The 7,409-nt window shown below is 33.9% G+C and overlaps 1 pseudogene; it reads left to right on the top strand.

Annotated features, from left to right (window-relative positions):
• Positions 1 to 2,855: 2,855 nt before the first annotated feature.
• Positions 2,856 to 4,956, top strand: LOC127126552 (D-xylose-proton symporter-like 2; annotated as a pseudogene).
• The last annotated feature ends 2,453 nt before the right edge of the window (positions 4,957 to 7,409 follow it).

Raw genomic sequence — 7,409 nt, 5'->3', positions numbered from 1 at the left:
CAAGAAATCTTACTAGTGTACCCCTAACATATCTTAGGTTTTCTTGCATTATCATTTATTCCTCTTTGAGCCAACCATCAAGCATTTCATAATTTACATGTTTCTTTTATTAGCTAATACTATTGGTTAACATAGATAATCCACATGTTATTTCAGTCCAATTGACCATACTACATCACCTTTAAGCATACTAAAAGCACACATCATCAACTACACAAGTTGGGATTGAAGATGAGTTAGGAAAAGATAAGCTAGAGTCATGCTACGACCACTCATAGTGGGGACTATGACCTGTATCCTTACCCAACCCTTTTCCCATACATTTTACAGGGGCCTACTACGGCCACCCGTAAGGGGTGTTATGACTCATAGTCGTTCCCATAATACCCCACCGTATAAGAACCCGGGGCCGACTATAGCCATCCGTAGTGGGTGTTACGACCCGTAGTTGTGCCTAGAAATATGGTTTCCTGCATTTTCACTTAATATAACCATGTTTTCTCATCAATTTCTCAACCAGATCATTTTGATACTCGTGTAAATAGAGAATACACACACATATAAGTCATGTATTTCAAAACATGATCAAACACACGAGGAATCATGAATTTCAAGATGAACATGCATCGCATACAACAATCAAACTTCCAACCCATCATGCATGTAAATCCTAGAGTGGGTTATATTCCAATTTCAAAATCTAAGAACCCTACCTCTATTAAAACCTAAATTGGATAAGGAATAGACATGATGATAATTCAATGTTCCTTAAACTTTCTCCTTCAAGGTTTCTAACTTTCTTCCACTTCAAGAACCCTTAAACTTTGACATGCAAAGATGCTTCAAATTAAGCAAGCACAATACTTTCTCCCTCCCTCCCTCCCTCTCCCTCCCTCCCTCCCTCCCTCCTCTCTCTCTCTCTCTCTCTCTCTCTCTCTCTCTCTCTCTCTCTCTCTCTCTCTCTCTCTCTCTCTCTCTCTCTCTCTCTCTCATTATAAATTAGGGCTAGAGACTTTAGGTAAATAGGCATTAACCTTTTCTCTAATATCTAACAATTCTACTAATCACACTTGGTTATATGAGGGACATTACACTTAAAGAAAAATGTGTGATGCAGCCACCATTCCCTTAATGGTGTCAGTTATGGTGAGATGTGTTGGCATCGTTGACTCGTCGCTTAATAACCATATTGAAATAGTAAGAGAATATGGACTTTGAGGTCATCTAAAATACATTAAACATATAAGATAATTAGGCATAATATCAATAATAAATTATTTCTACATTAGTAATTTTTTGTCTTTTAATTTGATCTTGGGGTTCATTTTTGTCCATTATGTAAAAGAAGTATTATATTGGTTCTTTAATTGTCCAAAACCGAACATGTATGTTGCTTGTATCCATTTGTGATAAATTTAGTGATCATTTTTCGTTTTTTTATTAATTAGACGAAAATGACTAATATAATATATTTTGAAAAATTAAGAGATTAATATGATATTTTTAAATTAGATGACCAAAATAAACATGATGCGAAATTAAGGAAACAAAAAAGACATTAAACCATATTTTTATTATCTCTCAAATGGTATAAAAAATTAATTTCTTTAGACAAGTATAACTCAATATATGATATTTTATTTGAAAATTACTCAACATAATATGTAATCCACTTTAGCATAAGAAATATTTAATTAATACTCATTTAGTATCATATTAGGTGTATTTTTAGAGTTTTTCACACACTACGCCAAAAATGACTTTTAACAGCGCATCTTAGATAGCGCTTTTAAAAGAAAGCGTTGTCTAAGGTTAAAATTAAAATAAAACACGGAAAATGTTCCAAAAAAATAATGAAAGCGTTGTCTAAGGGGGGGTCTTAGACAGCGCTTTCTAAAAGCGCTGTCTAAGACCCCCCCTTAGACAGCGCTTTTAGAAAGCGCTTTTAAATATAGATCTTAGTCAGCGCTTTTGATAAAGCGCTGTCTAAAGTCTTTAAATTAAAAAAAAAATTAAAACCAAAAGCGCTGTCTAAGGGGGGGTTTAGAAAGCGCTTTGGAAAGCGCTGTCTAAGGCATACCTTAGAAAGCGCTTTCCACAAAAGCGCTGTCTAAGGTCTAATTAAAATAAAATTTCAGACTCCATTTCAATTTTCGTTCTCTGTTCTTTTGTTTTCCCTCCTGCGAACGTTGAAACCCTATCAGCGAAAACCATAACAGCGAACACGAATACACTTCCATTTTTCGGTTTCAATCATTGAACGTGTTTGAAGAATCGTACGTGTCTCGACATTTGGGTGTTGACTTCGTTTTTCATTTCTACTGTTCTTCATTTCTTGCGGTATGTTCTTCAATATTTCTTCATTTCTTCGTTTCTTCTGGTAAATATTCCTCAGACTTTTTTCAAACCCTTGTTTTTGTAAGGTATAAATGCCCCTTTAAAGAGTAAAATTATGTTCATTCTGTTATGTTCTTGCACACTAACAATCGTTATGTTCTTCCTACTTTTGGTTCGGTTCTCTTATATTTTTCTTCTTTGTTTAAGTTTTATTTATTTTGTACTTTAGGTTCTTTAATTATTAAGTAAGAAGGTATCTTTAATTGTGTTTACCTTGCACATTGGTTTTTAGTCTCTGCAATAGCGGCTATCCTGCAATTCGCTATACCGCTATATCATTTTAGAGGGGTCGGGGCTACGCGACACTATACGGGATTAACAACGTAGCCTTCATGTTAACAATTTAGAACCCTTATTATTGGATCACGTGCAGTAGGGTTTATTGTTTCTATCTACTCATGCTTTGATTCTCTATGGAAATTAGGGTTTAAGTTTTATTGATTCTCATCCTTATTATTGTTGTATTTTTTTCAATGCTTTGCTTGTGTACTTATAATTTCCATTCTTTGCAGTCGCCATCACAAAGTGGAATAACTTGGTATAACTTAGACTCTGTTCAAATTGGCCTTCTTGTAAGTTGAAATTAAATTATTGATTTGTTTTTTATTTGGTCACGACGACATGCCTTTTGTAATTTTTATGAATCATCTGTTAATTCATGCAAGTGTATCTTGGTCTTGAATATGAGCTCAGTTATTGAAGCTTGATGTCTTTTGCAGACTAGTGGGTCATTATATGGTGCCTTAATAGGCTTTGTGTTGGCCTTCAATATTGCTGACTTCCTAGGTAATTATGCATTTTTATCAGTTTTCATTTTAGATATATCCTTCCAGGGCGAAGCTGACGTGACAAATTTTATTTTTAGGGAGAAGAAGAGAGTTGATTGTAGCTGCACTGCTGTATCTTGTTGGAGCCCTTATAACAGCATTAGCTCCTACTTTTCTTGTATTGGTGGCTGGGAGATTGGTGTTTGGAATAGGAATTGGATTGGTATGCTCTTTTTTATGCGAATGGTTCAGCTAAACTTGTACATTTTCATTTCTGATTTGTTGAGGTAGCAAACAATGTAGACAATTGGAGATGTTGGATATCTGTCTATGAAACATTGACACAGTAGAGGAATTATCAGCATGTTACAATTATAGGAATTAACCAACCTTCTGTCGCTAACTTATAGCACATTTTTATTAACTTATAGCGTCTTCTTAATCTTGAAATTATTAATAGTGTGTAGTATATTTTAACTTGTTAACTTCAAAGCAAGATACACGGTGTTCATTCTTTCTCTTTCAGGCAATGCATGCTGCTCCAATGTACATTGCAGAGACAACTAATACGTGGACAACTAATCTCTCTGAAAGAATTCTTTATAGTGATTGGGATCGTTGTAAGTTCTTGAACTTTTCTGGTATGCTGTAAAAATGTAGAAAAGCAAATGAACTTTTTTAGTTTTTCCTTTTACTGCTATATAACTTGCTAAAAAGTGATCTTCCAGTATCAAATTAGTTTCTGTTACTAGTTTCTCAATATTACTAAAATAGGCTGTACATCGCAAATTTGTGCAGGCAGGGTATGGACTAGGTAGCTTGTGGGTAGACACTGTTGCTGGATGGCGGTATATGTATGGAATTAGTAGCCCTATTGCAGTAATAATGGGATTTGGAATGTGGTGGCTCCCAGCTTCTCCTAGATGGCTACTTTTGCGTGCTATACAGAGAAAAGGGGATGTTCAGAATTTGAAAGACACAGCAATTCTTAGTTTGTGCCAGCTTCAAGGTCGGACATTTCATGATTCTGCACCTCAGCAAGTAGATGATATAATGGCAGAGCTTTCTTATATAGGGGTAGAAAATGAGGTTACCTTTGTAGAAATGTTCCGTGGAAAATGCAAGAAGGCCCTCGTGATTAGTGCAGGATTGGTCTTGTTTCAACAGGTATTGTAATTGCTCGAATGAAATAGTAATAATTATAACAGTTACCAACATTTCAGTATGTTTATATTATAACATGCAAATTTATGACAGATTACAGGACAACCGAGTGTTCTCTACTACGCCGCATCAATCCTTCAGGTGTTGTGTTAGTTTTAATCAAGGAATACTATTGCAAATTCATAGAATCTGTTATTACTTGGCACCGTAGAGTGTAATGACACTATTATTATCGAATTAAATTTCGCAGAGTGCAGGGTTCTCCTTAGCATCTGATGCTACCCGGGTTTCTATTCTCCTTGGTGTATTTAAGGTAGATTTCATTTTCTCATACTCTTAATAATTAACATTTGAGTTTATGTATTAATGTAGTTGTAGTATCATATTTTTTTCAGTTTCTATTATATACAAAATTCGATTTCGTGGATTGTGCATATATTGTACAAGATATGAAATGTTATTTTATCTAACTTTTTCCTCTGTCCTTCTGTTTTTATTCTAGTTGATCATGACCGGAGTGGTTGTTGTCGTTGTTGATAGACTTGGAAGGAGACCTTTACTTCTTGGAGGAGTTTCTGGAATAGTAAGTTCCTTCCTATCTCTTAGACTTTGACAGATAATTTTGGTAGCAATTTCCCGAAAAAGAAGCATTTTTCATTTCTCTCTCAAATTAAGAGGCTTGGTCAATTCTTTTAATAAGTCCGGTGTGCTGCATCAACTTAGTTATATAAAAGGAATAAGTGTAGAAATCTCAGTTGTAAACAAAGTTCATAGTTCAAGAACATGTGTTTATTTGTATGACAGGTGGTCTGCTACTCTATGTCGGGTGTTATCAGGTGAATACGCATCATTCTGTCCTCATTCTTCATGTCATGATTTATATTATCTGTGATTTAGTTTTCATCCATGCTTACAACATTTAGCGACTCTGGTTGAATAATTGTCTGTCAAAAATTGGTAGAAAAAAGGCCAAAATGGCATATATAAAATGTGATAATTGTCTGTCAAAATCTGGTTGAAAACAAGTAGAAATTCTGGTTTATAAACCTGGAAAAAATGTGGTTTAAAATAAAAGCTTCAAAAAATTTCGTATACCTTAGACAGCGCTTTTGTAAAAAGCGCTGTCTAAGGTATACCTAAAAAAATTAAAATAGGAGGGTCTTAGAAAGCGCTTTTGGCCAAAGCGCTGTCTAAGGGGGTGGGGCTTAGACAGCGCTTTTCAAAAGCGCTGTCTAAGGTATACCTAAAAAATTTAAAATAAGAGGGTCTTATAAAGCGCTTTTGGCCAAAGCGCTGTCTAGGGGGGGGGGGGCTTAGACAGCGCTTTTAAGATTTAAAAAAGCGCTGTCTAAACCTTTAGCAGCGGAGGTTTAGACAGCGCTTTAAAGCGCTGTCTAAGGCTAAAAAAAGCGCTGTCTAAGGTCTTGTTTGTTGTAGTGACACTTTTTAAGATATTGATAAGTTGTACTGATTTAATGATAAAATTAATATCATTTATAAAAATAATCTTAATAATATATAGTGAACTATTTATATGAATTAAAATATAAAAATAATAGTAAGTTATTAGAAAATAATAATTAATACATCATTTATATTCTGAAGGTATAAATAATTTAATACAAATAATAGTTATAGCATCAAGGACACTTATTGTGAGACAATGGAAGAATCTGCAGATAGTAAATATCATAATCATGTTTTAATCTTTTCAAATGACTTATAATTATGAATGTTAGTTTTTAAATGGAAGTTTGTTTTATTTTAAAATTGTTAATGTTAACTTGCGTCTTAGGGAAAGTTAATAAATATATTTATAGAAAATTTATATTGGAAAAAAACAACTATAAAATTAATTCTATAATTTTATTAAAATTAAAGCACAACTTTCAAGATAACATTTTTTAATTTAATTATTAACTTGTTCCCCTATGACACAAGTTATGATTACCCTTTTAAAATAACATTTAAAAATATGACTAAACATTTACAATGTGTTAAATATTATCTAGACATCTTTATTCTTATTCTCAATCAATTTTATTTTATAGAAAAATAAAAGTATTAAATTAATTATAAATTAGTCCTCGACTCATTTTATTCATAAGTCAAGTTCAACAAGCTAATTATTGAATGGAGTCTCGAACTATTTTTTGAGTCGATTTATTTCATTGAAAGACTTAATTGTAGCCAGAGTATTATAAAAAAAGACAAATAAGATTATAGTTAACCTCTCTTTCGAATGAATAGCACAATACTTCAAACTGTTATAATTAATTCATATTTTGTAGAAATTTGTTGACAAAGTTTGTTAGAGGGTATTTTAGTATTTCCTAAAAGTCCCACTTGTATTTAAGCAAGTGAGTGGTGTGAGCATTAATACCTTTATTCCTTTATCAATGTGTGTGTGTGTGTGTGTAATTTTCTCTGCAACCAATTTTGTAACCATTTCAAGAGTAATGGAAGTTTGTTATTATTCTCTCTTCTCTCTCTTGTTCATTGTTCGTCTTTATCACCTTGTGCACCAACAATTGATATCTGGAGCTTCGCTTCAGATCCACAGGGAAACACCACAGGATACACTAGTGAAACGGTGAGGCATTGTGTAATTGATTTCTGTTCGGAGAATTCGTGTTGAATTTCTGTTCAGAATCGTAACAGAATCGCATATCTTGATTCTGCGGGATTGGCAAACAATGTGTTATGGTGAGATCTGAGTGTATTGCACAAGGTTGAAAATGAACGGCAACAGTAATCTGAGTACCAAGCTTATAGTGTTTGATGGTAAGAACTGGAATCGTTGGATGATTCAGACGCGTTTGTTGTTTGGAGCTCAAGATGTTCTTGATCTCATCAATGATGGTTACGTTCAGGTTGTACTTCCAAAAAATGCAACAGATGCGCAGAGAAATGCTCAGCATGATCTAAGGAAGAAGGATCAGAAGGTGTTGTTCTATATTCATCAGTGTGTGGATGTGAACGTGTTTGAGAAAATCGTTGATTCAACAATGGCATAGGCTGCGTGGGACACACTGGTGCGGTGTTATCGAGGTGATGCAACAGTGAAAAAGATAAAGCTCC

The sequence above is a fragment of the Lathyrus oleraceus genome, chromosome 3, assembly GCF_024323335.1.
Source record: "Lathyrus oleraceus cultivar Zhongwan6 chromosome 3, CAAS_Psat_ZW6_1.0, whole genome shotgun sequence".
Classification (NCBI taxonomy): Eukaryota; Viridiplantae; Streptophyta; class Magnoliopsida; order Fabales; family Fabaceae; genus Lathyrus; species Lathyrus oleraceus.
The sequence above is the reverse complement of the archived record's forward strand: the minus strand, read 5'-3'. Positions and strand labels throughout refer to the sequence as shown.